General features: G+C 39.4%; 1 protein-coding gene across 1 annotated transcript in view; it reads left to right on the top strand.

Annotated features, from left to right (window-relative positions):
- The first annotated feature begins 201 nt into the window (after positions 1–201).
- Positions 202–20,211, top strand: part of chrm3.L (cholinergic receptor, muscarinic 3 L homeolog) — a 123,403-nt gene continuing 103,393 nt past the window's right edge. Inside the window, exon 1 of the mRNA XM_041562792.1 lies at positions 202–892. The gene's annotated coding sequence lies outside the window, so the exon portion shown is untranslated. The remainder of the gene's footprint in view (positions 893–20,211) is intronic.

Consider the following 20,211-nt stretch of genomic DNA (forward strand, 5'->3'; position numbering starts at 1 on the left):
CTTTAGTTTTCTTTTACAAGACAGATACATCTGCATTAAATGGCTGAGAATCGTAACTTAGGAAAAAGCTAATGCAGCAGGTGCAAATGCAATTTCAGAATGCAAAGCCTTAATATTTATAGATAATGAGTTTTTGTTTCCTATTTCTTTACTGCCACCTAGTGGTTATTAAATAACATTTTTAGCATTGACCCATATATGGTTTGTAACGGAATCCAATCTAAAACATTAACTGTAACTGCAGACTTCTGCAGGTTGCTGATTTTCATAAAGCATTTATATAAAAAGATCCTTGGCTTCTACTCCTCTGTGGAATGTGGATTTACCTCTTTAAGGATATCTTAACTCTAGTTTTTATTTTATCGCATAGAAATTATCGGGATGTGTATGAAAGGGATTGTTATTGTCTTTTACAATGCTTTGGCATTTTGCATTGTTTTGCTAATGGAACAGATTTTGTCTTAAGCCTAGATTTATTACTTGCATTAGTATTAAATCCAAACAGGATGATCACTTTGAAGGCTCTCATGAGGTCTGGGTATTAGTGACTTGGTTACCAGAGCATTTTACATACATGCTGAAGAACAAGAAGACAAAATCCATTATCTCTGGATAACAACCTGTGAGACTCATCGTACCTGGAGTTTTTGACCTTCACCAAAGAATGGAGCGAGCAACGGCAAAGAATTCTTAATATTCCAAATTCAAACTTTGATTTCATTAATAAGTTATTAGACCCTGAAGCTGTGAAGTAGATTGGAATGAAAAAGCCAACTTGAATAAATACAACTTTTCCTCATCTGCAAGATTTTGTATGAGTGCTATATATATCTTATTGGTAACAGAACAAGATTCAATCATGTAAAGAAGAAAATGCCATCTTCTTTATCAGGTAAAGATTTTGTACATGTTTTTATCCCTAGCTTCATCATCCTTTTTACATTGCTTGAAGGTTATTTACAAAATTGTTGACATTTTTCTAGAAATAATGTTCATAAAATTGCATTTTACTCATGATTACGTAGATCCTTTTACACCATGTCAGCAATCTAAAAGAATAGACTTTTTTTAAATCCTTCGACAGATGCATTGTACAAATAATGTGTTTTCTGCATTAGGATCATGGACTGTATTGATGTTCTTTTAATACTTTGATGGCAGAAACATGTTGCAAAACAGGTAACGATTCACAGGGTTTAGAAAAGTATGTTAAGCATCATGTTGTTAAGCATCATGTTATAAAGAACTCATTTCATGGAATAGTTTTATTTTTCCCCATTGGATTGAGGAAAAATCAATGACTTTTGACAGTGGGAAAGCAAAAAACAATAGCTAAACAGATTTCTTCATTGCAGATTAAATACTGGGGTCTTAAATTTGATTATTTTGACATATCTTGAAAATTAATATCTTGAGAACCAATTATAATATTCAATACATTCACAGGAAGAGTTGAGATGTAACATGGTTTTCTTTCTGTAGTCTGGCTCAGAGAATTTTCTGGTGATACACACATTATACATGTATTTATTGTGCATGATAAGGTAAAGAAAGTGATGTCACCTTTATGGACCAACATAAACATGTATTAGGCAATTTAGATATATTGAGTGCTTGCACCATAATCATTCTAGGAATTTAGAGGGATGTGACAATTTAGCTTATACTGTATGTGATTTGTGAATTGTGTGATACTTACACTTCTGAATTTGCATATTCAAAGCTATTACTTTATTTAACTTTTTTTTTTTTGTGATGTACATGGACACAATTTTTACCCCCAAAGTCGTCTCTTCTCTTTCCAGGCTTTCAGCCAAAGTAGAGAGTGGGAATTCTTCATATCATTAGGGATTACTTACTATTCAGAAAACAATGCCTGTCAGTGCTCATTGTCACCAAATGGCAGTTCACAAGAAGACTTCCCACCAGATACTAAGTCTAACTAGTTTAAGCACAGAGAGACAACAGAGCCAGATGGATAAAGTGTTATGCCTGTGTTAAGTTTCTAGCCATAGCTACAATTTTTCAAGTCTTTTTGTCAAGGATGTTCTTCACACGGCTTATATATGCCCCATAAACAACTTGTTTATTTCAGATGATGTCTGACAAATTATACATCTTTATGAATGTGTGTATCTTGCCATATTTCCCTTGGAGAAGTAGAGGGGTTGAGAAATATACCTGGAATGTTTCCTTGAGGTAGAAGATAGTGGGAGGATTAATGGTAGCCATGATATACAATGTTTAGGATATGTGAAAGATGGCATGACTCATTGGTATACAGGGCTACAAAATACTGGTAGAAGTTGCAAGAGGGAACCCCTTGAGATGAAAATAGGTCTAGGACTAGACCATATTTTGAGGTGTTTTCAGATGCATTAAATTGTCAAAACTACTTAGCAAAGGTGGTGAAATCAGTTCTCTGGTGGGATATTCACCATTATAGGATCCCTAACCAGGTAAATATAGGGATCTGAAAAGAATAGTGCATGTTTATTTGCTAAAACTTAAAGGGTTTGCTCACCTTTAAATTAACTTTTGGTATGTTGTAGATAGGAACATTGTGAGATCATTTGCAATTGGTTTTCATTTTTTATTATTTCTGGTTTTTGAGTTATTTAGCTTTTTATTCAAAAGCTCAACAGTTCGATCTGGTTGCTAGGGCCATGCATTGATTTGAATTAGAGATTGGAATATGAATAGGAGAGGCCTGAATAGAAAGTTGAGTAATAAAAAGTAGCAATAACAATACATACAGCATATAGCCTTACAGAGCATTTGTTTTTTAGATGGGGCCATTCTATTACATACTAAAAGTCAACTTAAAGGTGAACCACACCTTTAACATTACACCTTATCCACACCCCTAGCTCACACCCATGGTGCATCAGCAGATAACTTTTTCAAACCTGACAGAGCAATATGTTTAATGTATCAGGTTTGAATATGTGCAAGTGTATATTGGAGTGTGTCCTTGCACAATGGCATAACAAGCTTCTTCCCATCTCCTGTACTTGGACAGCTACAGAAACAATTTGAGGAAAAAACCCTTTCTACCTCAGACCTTGATTTAGTAACCCCAAATGCATTCTTATTTGTAATCATTTAGGATTATAGACCACAACTGCTTACAGAGATAAAGCATTTGTTATGTTTTGCCTGCCAGCAATGTAACTGTTGAACAATTATGTTGTCTAGCTGTCTATGACAATTTGCTGCTGCAATTTATCTTACAGTTGAAGACTTTGGTTTACTTTAAAATACAAATATTATTCTAACATCCAGATTACCACAGAAACCCTGTATTCAGTTTTTTTTATTTCTCCTTGTTTTCCCTGCACTACCAATGTATACAAGGAAGCCTCTAATACTTTTTTAAGGATGAACAGGAATAAAATGTACTTAGATTGGCTGGTGCTCAAACATTTAAAATGATAACAGGTCTGCTCTGGATGAATTTGTATGAGAGAGGAAGTGAGAGACTTTTAACAGACCAAAGCATCTGCATTCTAGTGCTGTGTGATCTTGTCTGGTTGTGTCAATAACTAAAAGTCTTGAGTGAATTTACTACAGAGGTAGACGTCTTACAAGTGATGGTAATTCACAGTGCTGCCACTGTGTTTGACAGCTATGTGCAACACAGCCACAATTGGGCTTTTGTGCAAAGGCACAGTGGAACAAAACAAAAAGCATATGTCAATTTTCAGAGCTGGAGTTTGTAAGAAGGATATTTAAAAGTGATATTTGTACATTATGTCAATTGTTTTTTCTTTTTCCTGGAATTGTTTTTCTTTCTGATGTGTGTGTATATATATATATATATATATATATATATATATATATATATATATATATATATATATATATATATATATATATATATATATATATATATATATATATATATATATATAATTTTTTTTTTTTTTCCATATTTACTTAAAAATGGATTATTAGGACACTCTTAATGGAAAAAAGAAATTGCTGCATTGTAAAGTAAAGGTTGCTTGATTTTAGTTATGACTTGATTGTCTTGGTGATTAGTTATGACTTGATTGTCTTGGTGATTGCTGAGCCTCCTGGCTTCCCTTCCAGCAAGTCAGTTGCTCCCTCTGCTCCTTGCAGTGACAGACAGCACACCAGCCCATCTGGGAGGTTCTTCCACAGGCAGGAAGCCGTCCTGCTCTGTGTCCTATTCCGAGAAATAATCTTAAAATTCTTATTACAGTTTACCTTTCCACAGGACAACCTTCATATTGGAAATGAGCTCCAATATGTGAACAGAACCAGTGTAATGAATCTGGCCTGCAAGTTCCTTTAATACCCCCAGCTTTCAGGCAAGGCTGTATTTTTGGTCTGTACCACCTTAGTAACCAGATTAAGCTGACACCCTCCAATGCCAGTTGGTGCATTTTAAAAAATAGTTTAAAAAACTAACCAATTGAATATTTTGCCATGCTTCTGTCTGTAAATAATCAATTTCTGTATGGTGTATGTCTGCTTCTCATACAGCCATGCGCAAATCACTTATTGCTGTAGGATGTGCACATGACTGTCAGAGAGGTCTTGCACATGCCCCCATGGTGTAACATTAATGCTGCACTGCTTATTTATTTCCAATTTACTACTGTAGTCTCTGTGCATGGTGGATTTAAATAATCAAAAGATATGTATGAATACATATTGTATGTGTGCTCCATGTTCTGCTTAACACTAGGGCCATAATTGATGTATTGTTTTAGTGCCTTGCTTTAGGGCATTTGAGGGCCATTTAGCTGATTCAGACAGGGCCGGATTTACATAGCAGGCGCCCCTAGGCCCACTGTCGTTTGTCGCCCCGTCCCCACCCTTTTATTCAATCAAATTTTCATCATCAGGACCAGAGCAATAGGGATTGGCAAGTGGGAATTTTTAAAAACTATTGTATCTCCTGCAGCTCCCCAGTGTTTCTGAACCAATGTGGGTGCAGCTGGGCAGCATGCTTACCCCTAAAATCCTGTCGGCCTGGGCCTTGGTGGCCTCTCCACAAATCCAGGCCTGGATTTAGAGTATACTCATAAGTGAAATTATATACAATGATGGTGTCATACAAAGCAGTCTTTGGAGAGGTCCGTTCCCAAAAGAGCTTACACTCTAAAATAAAAAGGTGTATGAGGAACAAGGTGTGTGGATGGATAATGTCAGGAGTCAGCAAAGTGAGAGATGTGTATTAAGCATTAAGCTCAAGGGAAGTCTTACATGTGAGTATGTAAAGAGGTAGTTTGTGAGAAGGTAGTCAGTAGTGCTGAACTGTAAGCAGTTCAGTAAGTACTTGGAGACAAATTCAGAGATGTACGTAGTGTCATAGCTGTCAATTGTTTTAAATGTCAGGGTCATAAGTATGAGTTCTATTCTGCCATTAAAAAGAACTAGCAAAATGGCATAACAAAGGAGGAGCAGTTGCTGACATGTTTGAGCCTAGCAGCAGTATTTATTATAGATTAGCGAGGTAAGTGTCTCTGAAAGTGAAGGTGATTAAACAGTGAGTTACAGTTGTTAGTACATGATATGATCAGATAGTGAATCAGAATTTTGTTGGCATCTTGGGTGATAAACTATCATTCTTTGAAAATTTTGTAAACAGATTTGCTAGATTTTGCAAGAAAGAATGCAGTATATACTCAGTGATGTCAGTACTAGATGGGACTGATCTTTCTAACACCCAAGACGCATGGCACATGGGCATCCCCTGGAAACCCCTAACTTGTGCATCTAAAGACCCGTCTATGACAGATATTGAGTATAGAGGTCTTTTGTGAGTGGCAGCACTGTGTTCTGCATCTTGTGCTGGAGCATTAGTCTGTTGTAATATGCAAAGCTCAGCTAGCAGCTGAAAATTGTGCAGACATACATGTGATGTTTTATATAAAAGGCTGCATGCCCCACACTTGGGCCCTGCCAGCGATAGGTAAGTTTCTGTGATCATCATCATAATTAGGTCTGGCAATCCACTTTTTGTACCCAGGTGAATAGGATCGACCTGCAAACTCTCATCGAATTCGAATTTAATGAAGGCAACAAACAACTCCAAATTGACCCCAGGACCCCCATAGGCTAGAACTGCAATTCGGCGGGTTTAAGGTGGAATTTAGACTGCATGACACAGCCTCCACCTAAAAACACAGTTTGTACTGTATTAGTGAAGGGAGACAGAAACGGAGAGCAGAAACCTTTTTTTGCACTTTGCAGGCTGCATTAGGGTTTGCAAATAAGCCCCTATACTGTACCTATACGGTATTGCTCCTCTACAACCACTTAAAGGAATAGTAACACCAAAAAAAAAAAATATTTATATGCTTTTAGATATAATGTGCTGTTACCCTGCATTGGTAAAAAAAATGTGTTCAGAAATACTAGCACAATTTAGATAAATTGCTGTGTAGTCATGGGCAGCCACTCAAATAGAATAGAGCAAAGAAGGCACAGGTTTACACAGCAGGTAACAGATATGCTGTGTAGAAAGAATAGTTTCTACCCAGGAATATAAATAGTGTCAAATGCCACTCCTGGCTCTTCACAGGACTAAGGGATAAAAATGTTTTTAAATGTTGGAAATTTACCAAGAAATAGTTTATTTAAAGTTGCTCAATAAATAGATACTTTACATGTAAAACAAACTTTTTGACGTTGTTTGCCCTTTGAAGATAAGTTGCAAATCTCATGGTATTACTGTGTTGCTTATTAGCCATAAAGCTTGTGAGTGTTGAAAAATACACTTTTCCTTTTTATTTAAAACTTGTATACATAGAATTGCCATCTTTTTTACATACCTTCCTATCCATGCTTCCTACCATACTGTATCCATATCTATACATACCCTACATCCCACCAGGACTAGTATCCCAAATTGCATATATTCAGTTCTCTTCTTAAATAATGTGGTATAGAGAGTCTAATATACTGTAGATCTTCTCAGCTAGGAAATCTAATGAGACATACCCACCCTATTACTGGAAGGGGCTACACTGACATGCAGAAATGAGGATGGTGGAATGGGAGGATGGGTGGAATGGTATGCTACGTCACCAATGTGTTTCTGGTATTTGAAGTATTAATCACTTCATATAATTTAATCAAAGTGGGCAACATCCATACCTCTTGTACAAGATAATCTTGTAAAACATAATTTGCATATTTATATATTTATGGAAATAGAATTTGCATGCCTTCTAACACAATATCAAAATACTGTCAGAGGGGGAATAAAAGAAACATACCCTGACAGAAATTGCTTATCAGCTGTGAGCAGGAATGTATATGAAGGAATCCTTTTATATCAAGAAAATATATCATTCAATGGAAAAATAACGTAGTGATTGTTCATGCTAGAACCGCTGGTTAAAGAAAAAAAATAAAGTTAAAATACACAAACAGAGCAAGGAAAAAAAATTTGAACCAGCTACATCTTACTGTAAAAAAAAAAAAAAGATTTTTGCCTTTATTGAATATTATGTAGCAAAAATGCACTGTGTATGCATTACCAAAAAAGTCTGGGGTTATGGTTTATAATGCTTTCTTATACACAAATAAAAATTCATAAAAATGATCTTGCTTAATAAATTATCTAAGAGCAGGAAAGCTAGTACATTCTATAAAATGAAAGTCAAAATAGGATCCGTAACGTATAAAGGTGACCTTCACTGTATTTTTTCATTCTGGCATTTGTATTGCCCTAAGTGCCAAATTTGAAAATAATTTCCAGGGACATAACTGAATTGTGTGGGGGGATAACGTAGTTTAAGGAAGCCAATCCACACTTATGGCGTTAAATAAAAATTCCCAGCTTTATTGGATCGTAAAATAACAAACAGGCATCTATTACAGATGTACTCCTACCCTATGACATGTTAGGTCACCTGACGCGTTTCATGCCTCTTTCTGGCACTTCATCAGAGGTGAGGTCACAGGAAATCCTGTGCCTTATATACCTGTGTTAATTGGTTAAAAAAATCCCAATATAAAAAAAGGACAAACAAGGAGATTTGAACAAAATTTGTGTATATACAAATCTTCCTGTTTGTTTACAAGTCACATTGGTCACAACATTTTGTATCCTGTTATAAAAAACACACATAGTCTCTACTTATTCATAGAACAGGCACTATTCACTTATGAATTACAAGGTATATGCATTTGTGGAGTATTATATATACTTTAAGGTTGGAAAAAACATGTTACTTCCCAGTCATAGTTGAGACCATGTGGATACCGTGTTTTTAATATCCAATAAATTTCTCTTTGGTCAATTATTCTCTTAATATCACCTCCACGTGGTCCCAACTTGACTTGTTCTATACCTTGAAACATAATATGGGTAAAGTCACCCCCATGCCTACTCATAATGTGTTTCCCTATAGCAGAGATTCTTTTATTTGAAAATTTTGTTTCTTCTATTTTATCTAAGTCTATAGGTAACAGATGCTCTCTAACTCTCTCTTTAAGTAATCTATAGGTTCTACCCACGTATTGTACCCCACAGGTGCAGGTCGCTAGATAAATAATGCCCCTTGAATCACAATTTATGTAGCTCTTTATGGGGAACATCTCTCCTGATATTATGCTTTTAAAAGAATCTTGAACCAATATGTGTTTACACACTTTGCATCTATTTTTCCCACATTTGAACGATCCTTGTTTAGCTAACCAATTTTTGTTCCTTTCTACTTGTTTACTTTTAGGTCGATATAAACTTGGTGACACATCATTGGAAATAGTTCTACCTCTTCTAAATACATACTTAACCCCTCTCAACATTCCTTTATCCAACATGGGATCAATTTTCAATATATCTAGTCTCTTATCAATAATCTTCCTTATTTGATCAGCCTGATTACTGTACTTCGTAATAAAGTATATGTTGGATCCATCTAGTTTTTTGTTCGTATTTTTGGATTTTTTCCTCCTACTATCTCTACTTTTAGAAGGATATAAAAGCTCTTCTCTAGATGTACTTACTGCTCTCTCATAAGCTTTCTTTATTACAGTAACATCATATTTCCTCTCTACCAATTTATCCCAAAGAATCATTGCCTGGTTATGGAAGGCATCCCACGTGGTACATATGCGTCGAAGGCGCAGAAATTGTCCCACTGGGATGCCCCCCAGAACCGGACGGGGATGGCAACTATCGGCTCTCAATAAGGCATTCCTGGCAATTGGTTTTACATAGAGGTCACATTGGATTTTACCAACATCTGTTCCCTCCAAAGTGATATCTAGAAAATCTATCCTTTTATTGTGTGTTGAGTGTGTGAAGCGTAAATTATATTCATTCAAGTTGCAGTATTCCACAAATTTAATCATCTCATGTTGAGATCCACACCAAATGAATATTAGATCATCTATAAATCGGTGATAGGTAATAATTTTATTCCTATATGGGTTTCCACATCCATAGACGCGGCACCGCTCCCACCAACCCATGACTAGGTTGGCATAGGTGGGGGCAAACTTTGTTTTATTTCCAATGATGTGTCACCAAGTTTATATCGACCTAAAAGTAAACAAGTAGAAAGGAACAAAAATTGGTTAGCTAAACAAGGATCGTTCAAATGTGGGAAAAATAGATGCAAAGTGTGTAAACACATATTGGTTCAAGATTCTTTTAAAAGCATAATATCAGGAGAGATGTTCCCCATAAAGAGCTTCATAAATTGTGATTCAAGGGGCATTATTTATCTAGCGACCTGCACCTGTGGGGTACAAAACGTGGGTAGAACCTATAGATCACTTAAAGAGAGAGTTAGAGAGCATCTGTTACCTATAGACTTAGATAAAATAGAAGAAACAAAATTTTCAAATAAAAGAATCTCTGCTATAGGGAAACACATTATGAGTAGGCATGGGGGTGACTTTACCCATATTATGTTTCAAGGTATAGAACAAGTCAAGTTGGGACTACGTGGAGGTGATATTAAGAGAATAATTGACCAAAGAGAAATTTATTGGATATTTACATTAAAAACACGGTATCCACATGGTCTCAACTATGACTGGGAAGTAACATGTTTTTTCCAACCTTAAAGTATATATAATACTCCACAAATGCATATACCCTGTAATTCATAAGTGAATAGTGCCTGTTCTATGAATAAGTAGAGATTATGTGTGTTTTTTATAACAGGATATAAAATGTTGTGACCAATGTGACTTGTAAACAAACAGGAAGATTTGTATATACACAAATTTTGTTCAAATCTCCTTGTTTGTCCTTTTTTTATATTGGGATTTTTTTAACCAATTAACACAGGTATATAAGGCACAGGATTTCCTGTGACCTCACTTCTGATGAAGTGCCAGAAAGAGGCATGAAACGCGTCAGGTGACCTAACATGTCATAGGGTAGGAGTACATCTGTAATAGATGCCTGTTTGTTATTTTACGATCCAATAAAGCTGGGAATTTTTATTTAACGCCATAAGTGTGGATTGGCTTCCTTAAACTACCTTATCCCCCACACATGATGTCCGCTGGAATGGAGACCAGCATGAGGGAGCCGGCACAATTTTGGGAATGGGCACAGGAGAGAAGCGACCAGGACACAGGCATGTGAGTTTTTCCCTACTTGTTACATAACTGAATTGCACTAAAAAAATTTGCACATACATCCACTCCCACAATAAATATCAAATGTAATAAAAACAAATATTATATGTAGGGACCCATAGGGTTAAAATGTCCCTATGGTTTTAAATCCCTATGCTTCTTCCTTTTTCCTAGTTGTTGGGCAAAAGCCCATGTATCTAGTGTTACTTTTACCTATCCAGTTATTGGCCAAGAGGTGTGATGACCACTTCCTACAACACTTAAATATAGTGTTTGGAAAGGGGTGGATCTTCCTCTTTGGCTGCTGGTGTCCTAATCATCTGGATGTGCCCATTGAGCCTGGGTACACCAATGCCCAGTAAAGCCATTACCCTAAAGGGACCAGCATCTTTAGTGTCGGGGACCAAGGAACCCTGCGAGGTTAGCTAGAGACAGGGTTATATCTGTTATAGACTTTCTAGGAGAGTAAGGTAGAGAGTTCAGATTGTAAGAGCAGCTTTGTGCTCCATCAAGGATCTGCAGCAGGGAATAGCTTCCCAAGGCTCCTAGATTGCCTTTAGTGAAGGGACCACAATGGATAGGGTGTCAGGCTTAGACTTCTCCCTGACCACTCCGCTGGATGGGATCCGGACCACTTCAAGGTACATCTGTCTGAGATTCCTATTACTACTTAACTACAATGCCTATGGGACTCACATTCCTCAGCTGTGTCATCCAACCTGTCTCAGCACTGCTAATACCATTTGCATATACCTCATATGACTGTAAGTAATCCTGAGGACATTTGTCTTGCATAAATAAACTGTTACTTTTTTGTTTCATCATAAGAATCTCCTGGCATCCATCTTTTTCTATTTTTATTGCAAAGTAGCCTGAGAGTTGTAGTTACACTACACCCATCCTGAAATCTTACACTTAGCGAAGGCCCTAGCCTGAAGTGTTTGAGTCACATGTAACCCATGCTCCTATCACTAGCTGGACATTAACCCCTTTTTGGTGTGCCTAGCCAAATTAGCGTCGATGAGAATACAGATGAGACAGCGCACACTCTTACAGAATCCTAGACAGATAACGTCCGGTGCACAGTGTCAGGAGTACGGCTTCTCCCCTCAATCAGTGAAAATAGAAACACATTGGCACACGAATCGCCTCGTGTGCCAATGTGTTTCTATTTTCACCCATTTAGCCAAATTAGCGTTCCATATAGTTATATTGTATTTTAATCACCACATTTTAATAAACATAGTTTATAGCATGACAACTACAAAGTTGCATAGAGTGGGCTGAAAAACAGACAAAAGTTCATTCCCTCCAGATACCCTCCAGTGCATTTAGACATACCTATACAGGCCCATACACTCTTTTGTATAAAAATATATTTACAAATACTTATACTAAGCTACGGTTACTGTAAATCTTTCAAAAAAGTTCACTAAAAAAAGTTCACTAAAGCCTTTGATATTATGCTTGTTAACTGCATTTTCTATTTCTTCTATGTCTGTTGCTAGTTGAGTTGCCCATCTCTGCACTCCTTCAAGCTCAGTTGTATATGGGACTCCATACTGCACTGAATACTCAAGGTGAATCTTTTCAGGAATATAAAAAGAAGCTAAATTATGTTTTTATCTCTCAAGTTAATGCCTTCTACCTTTTATGCAAGACATGGAGAATTTCTGAACATACGTTAATTTGTTTTATGCAGGTGGTCACTTGCAAAACCAGGGACATTTGCAGAAAACCCTTCCTAAACTAGAAACTGAATCTTGAAATTAAGAACAGCTGGCTTAATAGGTACAGAGGACCTTGCTTGTTGTTTATTGAAATCAAGATATCATTAAGTAGTCTTATGTCTCAGTATTTACAAAATGTTTTTAAATAACATTTATTTTAGCAAACCTATTAAAAAACAAGTAAAATTAATACAAAACTATAAAATACAGGCAAAAGCTATGTCTCCATATGTCAGCTATCTTGCTGAATTTTTTAAACAAGAACAAGCAATAATTTAAATGGAAAGGGGATGGTGGGAAACATACAGTAAATACATATTGTTATAGATGAGCTGTGAAAGAATACATGGTACAGGTGGAGGGGTACAGAAGAGAAAAGGAGAGGGGAAGGGAAAATAAGGAAACAAACAAATAAAAATTTAAAACTCAGGGGGTTACAGCAGCAGTTATAGCAACACATTCTTGTGGACATCATGTTACATAGTACATTTCTACAGCTTGTCCGTGGTAAGGTTAGCATTGAAGCCTCCAGACAGACACCCCATATCCTTTCAAACTTGTCAGGCTGACCCCTAGCTTCGTAGGTCAATTTAATTAGTGGGTGCATCTTAATTACATAGACAAGCCAAGTTGCTTTGGGTATGTCCATCTGCCACAGTTTATAGACCGACTGGAATGGGGCGAGTTGGTGGAATGTAGATGTGCATATTGATGGGAGACCATTTTAGTAGGATCCTCTTTTCTAAATTGCATCAGCAGCCCTGGCTCCCCCATCTCCAGTTCACCTAACCCAAATTGTGTCATATAAATGTGTTGCAACTGTAGGTACCGGTACATGGGTAGATCTGGGGTTTCAATCTTGTCTCTTAGCGTGACCATATCTATAAACCTTGCGTTTAATTTTATGTCTCCCAAATATTTAATATTTTTCAAGGTCCAGAACTAGATGGCCTCTGATTTTAAAAAGTGTTGGAGGTGGGAATTTCTCCATAGAGCTAACCTTGGGGAAATGATCGGTGATTTATTTTTGGTTAGTTTCATGGTGGCTACCCAGGCTGTGTATGGGACAGTCCAGGCAAAAGTCCAAAGGCAGGCAGAATAATATCAGAGTCAAGGTTCAGGCAAGATCAAAAGTCCAGGAATCAGGTTAACATGAAATATCAAACACCCAGGAATGTTCCAAACAAATGCTATTATCGGGCACTGAACCCGTGACCTGGAGGGGTTTATACATTTAAATTTCGTGCCATGTGCATAATGTCATAGTGCCAGCGTCAGGGCGCTGCTGTTACCCACATGTAAGCTATGGGCGCCACCATCTTGGATACACGGCGCCGAAGATGGACAAGCTGGCCAGCGCTCCTGACAGTACCCCATCCCCCCACATGGGGCCCCTGGATGACCAAGCCTTGGCTTCTGGGGAAACTGGCTGTAGAATTCCCTTACCAAGCAAGGGGCATGTACATCGGAGTGTTTCTCCCACAAGCATTCTTCAGGACCAAAGCCCTTCCACTTAATGAGGAACAAACCCTGGAGAGTCTGGAATCTATGATCTTTTCCACCTCATACTCCTGTTGACTGTCCACAGGGAAAGATGAAGGAGGAGACTGATCTGAAGAGAAGTGATTGGAAACTGCTGGTTTAATCATTAGGCGTGAGACATGAAATACATTAGAAATTCACATCTCAGGGGGAAGAGATAGTCGGACTGCCACAGGATTAACTATCTCTGAAATGGAGAAAGGACCAACAAACCTTGGGCCCAACTTGGGAGAAGGAACCTTTAAATTAATGTTTCTAGTGGACAACCACACCTTGTCTCCCACTTTGTACAGAGGAGGGGACCTCAGTCTGTGATCAGCAAAAGTCTTATGCACCAGAGCACTCTTCTCCAAATTTGCTTTGGTCGCGGCCAAAATAGCAGACATATGGGTTGCGTGATCATCTGCGGTGGGGACATCCGACAAGAAGAAGTCTTGAGGGAAGGCTTGAGGATGTTGTCCTTACACAGACATAAATGGAGACGTCCCAGTGGTAGTGTGACATGCATTATTATGAGCGAATTCTGACCACAGGAGGAGATCAGACCAATCATCCTAACAGAGGGAAATATGATTCCTTAGAAATACTTCTAGCGCTTGATTCAGCCGTTCTGCTGCTCCATTAGTTTGGGGATGGTAGGCAGAAGAGAATTGGAGAGTGATTCCTAGATCTTTACAAAAGGAACGCCAGAATCTAGCTGTAAATTGAGATCCCCTGTCAGAGACTATCTCAGCCGGGAAGCCATGCAATCAAAAAATAAATTGGATGAACAGTTGGGACAGTTCCACCGCAGAGGGAAGTTTCCTTACAGGGATGAAGTGTGCCATCTTACTGAAGCAATCTATAACTACCCAGATGACCGTATTCCCTTTTGAGGGTGGTAGCTCTACAATAAAGTCCATCGCTAGGTGAGTCCAGGGACGCAAAGGAGTGGGTAGAGGTTGTAATAGACTGCTAGGATGAGTATGACTAGACTTGGAAGTGGCACAGATCGTACAAGCAGCAACAAAGTCCTTGACGTCTTTGTGGATGGTTGGCCATCAGACTAGGTGTCGTAGAAGCTCTAGAGCAGTGATCCCCAACCAGTAGCTCGTGAGCAACATGATGCTCCCTAACCCCTTGGATGTTGCTCTCAGTGACCTCAGAGCAGGTGCTTATTTTTGAATTCCAGGCTTGGAGGAAAGTTTTGGTTGCATAAAAACCAGGTGTCCTACCAAACAGAGGCTCTTGCAGGCTGCCAGTCCACATAGGGGCTACCAATAGTCAATCACAGCCCTTACTTGGCACTAGCCAGGAACATGTTTCATGCTTGTGTTGCTCCCCAACACTGGTTACATCTGAATGTTGCTCACGGGTGGAAAAAGGTTGGGGATCCCTGCTCTAGAGTCTTTTCTGAACCGGGATGTCGAGGGGTCTGTTGTAAGATGGGCAGACAAAGCTCCAAGGGTACAAACGCCATCCCGATAGGTGTTTTAGCAGGAGTAGAAGACTGACCAGACCGATTTGCTTGGCAAATTGAGGAAAAAGAGAAACAATAATTAGGGTGGGAGGAATAATAGGATCTTGCCTTTCAGGGAAACGATCCTCCAGAGTGAAACCTCGGGACAATGCATCCGCTTTTCGATTCTTGGAGCCAGGATGGTAGGTTAAGATGAAGTGGAAGCAGGAAAAGAAGATGGACCACCTTGCTTGTCGGGGATTCAGTCTCTTGAGAGTTTGTATGAATTCCAGGTTTTTATGGTCAGTATAGATAGTGACTGGTTCAAGGCCTCCTCTTAAAGGTGGCACCACTCTTCGAATGCAAGCTTTACTGCCAGGAGTTCACGGTTCCCAACATCATAGTTCTGCTTCACAGGAGAGAATATCTTGGAAAAGTAAGCACATGGATTTAATTTTCCATCAGCAGAGTGTCTTTGGGAAAGAATAGCACCGGCCCCAACATTGGAAGCGTCCACCTCGATGAAGAAGGGTAGTTGGGGATCTGGATCACGGAGAACCGAGGCTGAAGTGAAAGCATCCTTCAGGGATTGGAAGGCTTCCAGTGCAGAAGGAGGCCAGGAATAAGGTTTGGTTTGCCTCCTTTACGGATAAGAGCAAGAATGGGGGCAATGCAGGAGGAGAACCCCTTGATGAACTTTCGGTAGTAGTTTGTAAACCTGATGAATCTTTGGATGGCCTTGGTGCTCACTGGAAGGGGCCACTTCTGGATTGCAGAAACTTTGGTGGAGTCCATCTCAAACCCTTCTGGGGAGATGATGTAGCCGAGGGATCTTGGACACCTCGAAGACACATTTCTCCAACTTGGCAAAGAAAGAGTTCATCCTCAGATGAGAGAGTACCACTTTCACCCGAGAGCGATGACTTTCCAAGTCTTTGGAGAAGATTAAGATGTCATCAAGGTACACGACCATGGATTTCCCCAAGAGATCCCGAAAGATGTCGTTCACAAACTCCTGGAAGATGGCGGGGACATGAAGGGCATCACAAGGTATTCATAATGCCCATCCAGAGTGTTGAATGCTGTCTTCCATTCGTCCCCTTCACGAATGTGGATGAGGTTGTATGCCCCGCGTAGTTCCAACTTGGTGAAAATCTTGGCCCCTTTCAGTTGGTCAAACAGTTCTGTAATGAGAGGCATAAGGTATCGGTTTTTAACCATAATTTTATTAAAGGACTAGTTCTGTGTGAAAATGAAAACTGGGTAAATAGATAGGCTGTGCAAAATAAAAAATGTTTCTAATATAGTTAGTTAGCCAAAAATGTAACGTATAAAGGCTATATTAAGGTTTATATTTAACTAACTACTGTGGTCTTGGGTGTCAAACAGCACAGTTTGGTGTGCTAGTGTGCTTACAACAAGTTTGTCACAACCTGCTTTACTTTGCAGTTAGTTTTCCCTCCGTTTGAGGGGGTGGGGTTTGATTAGTTGCACCTGAACAGACTGTATAAATAGAACCCCTGGGACTCCAGTGGAGCTTGCTCTAGTGTTAGCCTCTCTTAGGGTAAGGACATACTGGACGATTTGTCGCCAAAGTTTTTAAAAAGCAAATCGCGTCGACATATCGCTCGTTTTGTCTCTGAACAAAACCAAATGAAAGACGCCAGCTCCTGTGCCCACATCGCGTTTGTGAATCGCCTGTAGCTCCAAAACGCACTGAGACCCTTTTCCGAGCGATTTATCAGAAATAGCATGTACTTAGAAAAGCACTGAAATCTCCTAGACACGCGCACACATACAGATAAGTAGCAGCAATTGTATTCAAATTACAATGCGAACGCAATGACGCAAGAACGTAAAGACGTACACGTACCGCACAGAGTAATGGGATACAAATCGCTCTGTGCCAATAGTCGATGTGAATCGTCTGTTCAAAAAAGACGATTGTCTTGTCGCCGCGATTTACTTTTTTAAAACGTTGGCGACAAATCGTCCAGTGTGTCCTTACTCTTAAGTGTTTGCTCATTAAGATGGGGATCTGTAAGTGGAGTTATAAACACCGGAGTTTAAAACTAAAGGAGGTTCAAACTAGGTCAAAAGTTTTGTATGAAACTTACCCTGGTGGTCTAGTGGGCAGCGGGGTCCACGCCGCGTCCTTGGCGTGGACGCCCGCTGCGCCGCTCCTGTCCTGTCCTTGCCAGCGCCATTTTGGATTCCTAGGGCGCTGGCGTGATTGCGCCATCACGCAACAGCGCGAAATTGCGTATGTTTTGGCGCCAATTGGATCCCTATTTAAGGCCCATTCAGACCTGTAGCTAGTGCCCGTTATAGGATCATATCCTGTGGTTTCCTGAGCTTTGTGCTACCTGTTCCTGAATTTGCTATCCTGACTGATTATCCGTGTTTGACCCTGCCTGTTCCTGACTACTCTGCATTCTGTATCCTGACCCTTGCCTGCCTACGACAACGCTTCCTGCTTAACCCTTTGATTGACAACCCGGTTTGACCATTGCCTGCCTGACAATTCTGATATCCGCCTGCCTCGACCCAGCCTGTCTGACCATCCTTCTGCCTTATCCAGTCTGTCTGATTATCTGGTTTTGACCCCTTGCTTGCCTCACGATGCTGTTATCTGCCTGTCCTGATCCGGTCTGTTCCATTTCCACCAGACGCCTTGTCCTTGACCTTCTGCCCAAAGACTCTTGCTATCCGGTCGTGCCCCTTTGCCTGCCAGAACTCCTCACCTTGTACCCCTCGTAAAGTCCAGGTGGCACCCAATTAAGCTGAGGGCTCCTCCCGAAGCCCAGAGGTGGTCATACTACTGGTGAAGCCGAGCCGAGACCAGGGTCCTTCGCATTTGTTCTGGTATTGGGTGCCGGCCGTGACAAGTTTGTTCTAAACCCTAATTTTTATTTATTTATTTTTAGTTTTCCCTGTTTTGATCTGTAATTGGGATAATGAGTGCTAGCAAGATTGAAGGTCTGACTCAGTGCACAGTCTGCCATATGTATGCAAATGCATCTTTTCTGAAATTTTGCCTGTGCCACAAGCAAGTTTAGGAAAACAGTTGGAGTTTAGGGAGCTAAATGCGTGGCTCAAGTCTTGGTGTAGGAAGGAAGGGTTTGGGTTCCTAGAGCACTGGGCTGATTTTTCATTGGGGTACAACCTATACAGTCGTGACGGTTTGCACCTCAATGGAAGGGGGTCCGCGGTGCTAGGGGAAAGAATGCCTAAGAGGTTGGAGGAATGTTTAAACTAGGCAAGGGGAGGTGGGTGAGAGAAAGAATTATGGGGAAGCTGGGGTTAGTAAGGGGTCATGGGGGAGGAGTGAGGGGGGCATACAGTTTACCAGCTAAGGAGGTCCCTCTGTTACAAGGAAAACAGAATAATACTAACTTAACATATAATTCTCCACTAAGTAATGCAAATTTCAAAAGTAAAAGTAGTAACCTCCGCTGTATGCTGGCAAATGCACTGAGTTTGTCGGGTAAAATGGGAGATCTAGAATTAATTGCATGCTCTAAAAATTATGATATAATTGGTATCACTGAGACCTGGTGGGATGAAACATGTGACTGGATTGTGAATTTAAATGGTTACACCGTTTTTAGGAGGGAAAGAGGGATTAAAAAGGGTGGAGGAGTGTGTTTGTATGTAAAGCCTGAATTAAAGCCATGCGCTAAAGAAATAGCAATAGCTGGCACTGGTGAGGGTGTAGAATTTTGGGTAGAGATTTTGACTGGGCAAAAGGTAACAAAAAGAATTATCATTGGTGTATGCTATAAACCACCTTGTATAAGTGTCGAGTATGAAGCCCAGCTACTCTTGCAGATACAAGCGGCTTCACAGCTGGGTCAAGTTGTTGCTATGGGTGACTTCAATTATCCAGACATTGACTGGGGTAATGGGGTTGCTAAAACAGAAAAAGCTAGTAGGTTTGTAAATATGCTGAATGACAACTTTTTATTCCAGCTCTTTCAAGAACCTACTAGGAATAACTATCTTTTAGACCTTGTAATAACGAACAATACTGAACTCATCTCTAACATTTGTGTGGGTGAGCATTTAGGGAATAGTGATCATAACATGGTCTCCTTTGAGATTCTGTTGCAGAGGCAATTCTATAAGGGAGTAACTAAAACACTAAATTTCAGACGTGCAAACTTTAACAGTATAAGGGCATCTCTGCAACATTTTAAGTGGGAAATGCTTTTCACAGGGTTAAACACAGAACAAAAATGGAAAGTCTTTAAAATGCTGCTTAATAAATATACTTGTCAGTATATTCAACTTGTAAGCAAGGAACGTTGTTGCAAAGCAAAACCTTTTTGGTTCAATAGAAGCGTTGGTGTTGAGGTGGGTAAGAAAAGACGTGCTTTTAAGGCTTTCAAGTTAGCTGGTACAGCCAAAACATTTATAAGGTACAAGGAGGCCAATAAATCATGCAAAGAAGCTATAAGGCAAGCTAAAACTGATATAGAAAAGGATATTGCAGCAAGCAGTAAAAAAATCCTAAATTATTTTTTAAATATGTGAATAGTAAAAAAATGAAGCAGGAAGGGGTGGTACCCTTACTATCAGAGGCGGGTCAGCTGGTTGATGAAAACAAAATAAAAGCACAGATTCTGAACTCATAATTTTCATCCGTCTACACAAATGAGGAACCAGTAAGTGAAGGTTTCCTTCTTAATAGTACCAATTCTAGTAATACAACTAATGATGCATGATTCACACATGAAGAAATTCAAAAGAGACTAGAACATGTTAAGATTAACAAAGGTCCAGGGCCAGATGGTATTCATCCCAATGTAATTAGCGATCTTAAATCTGTGATTGCCAAACCTCTTTACTTAATTTTTCAGGATTCATTGAGATCTGGCATAGTGCCAAAAGACTGGCGAATTGCTAATGTGGTGC

This window comes from Xenopus laevis, chromosome 5L (assembly GCF_017654675.1).
Source record: "Xenopus laevis strain J_2021 chromosome 5L, Xenopus_laevis_v10.1, whole genome shotgun sequence".
NCBI lineage: Eukaryota > Metazoa > Chordata > Amphibia > Anura > Pipidae > Xenopus > Xenopus laevis.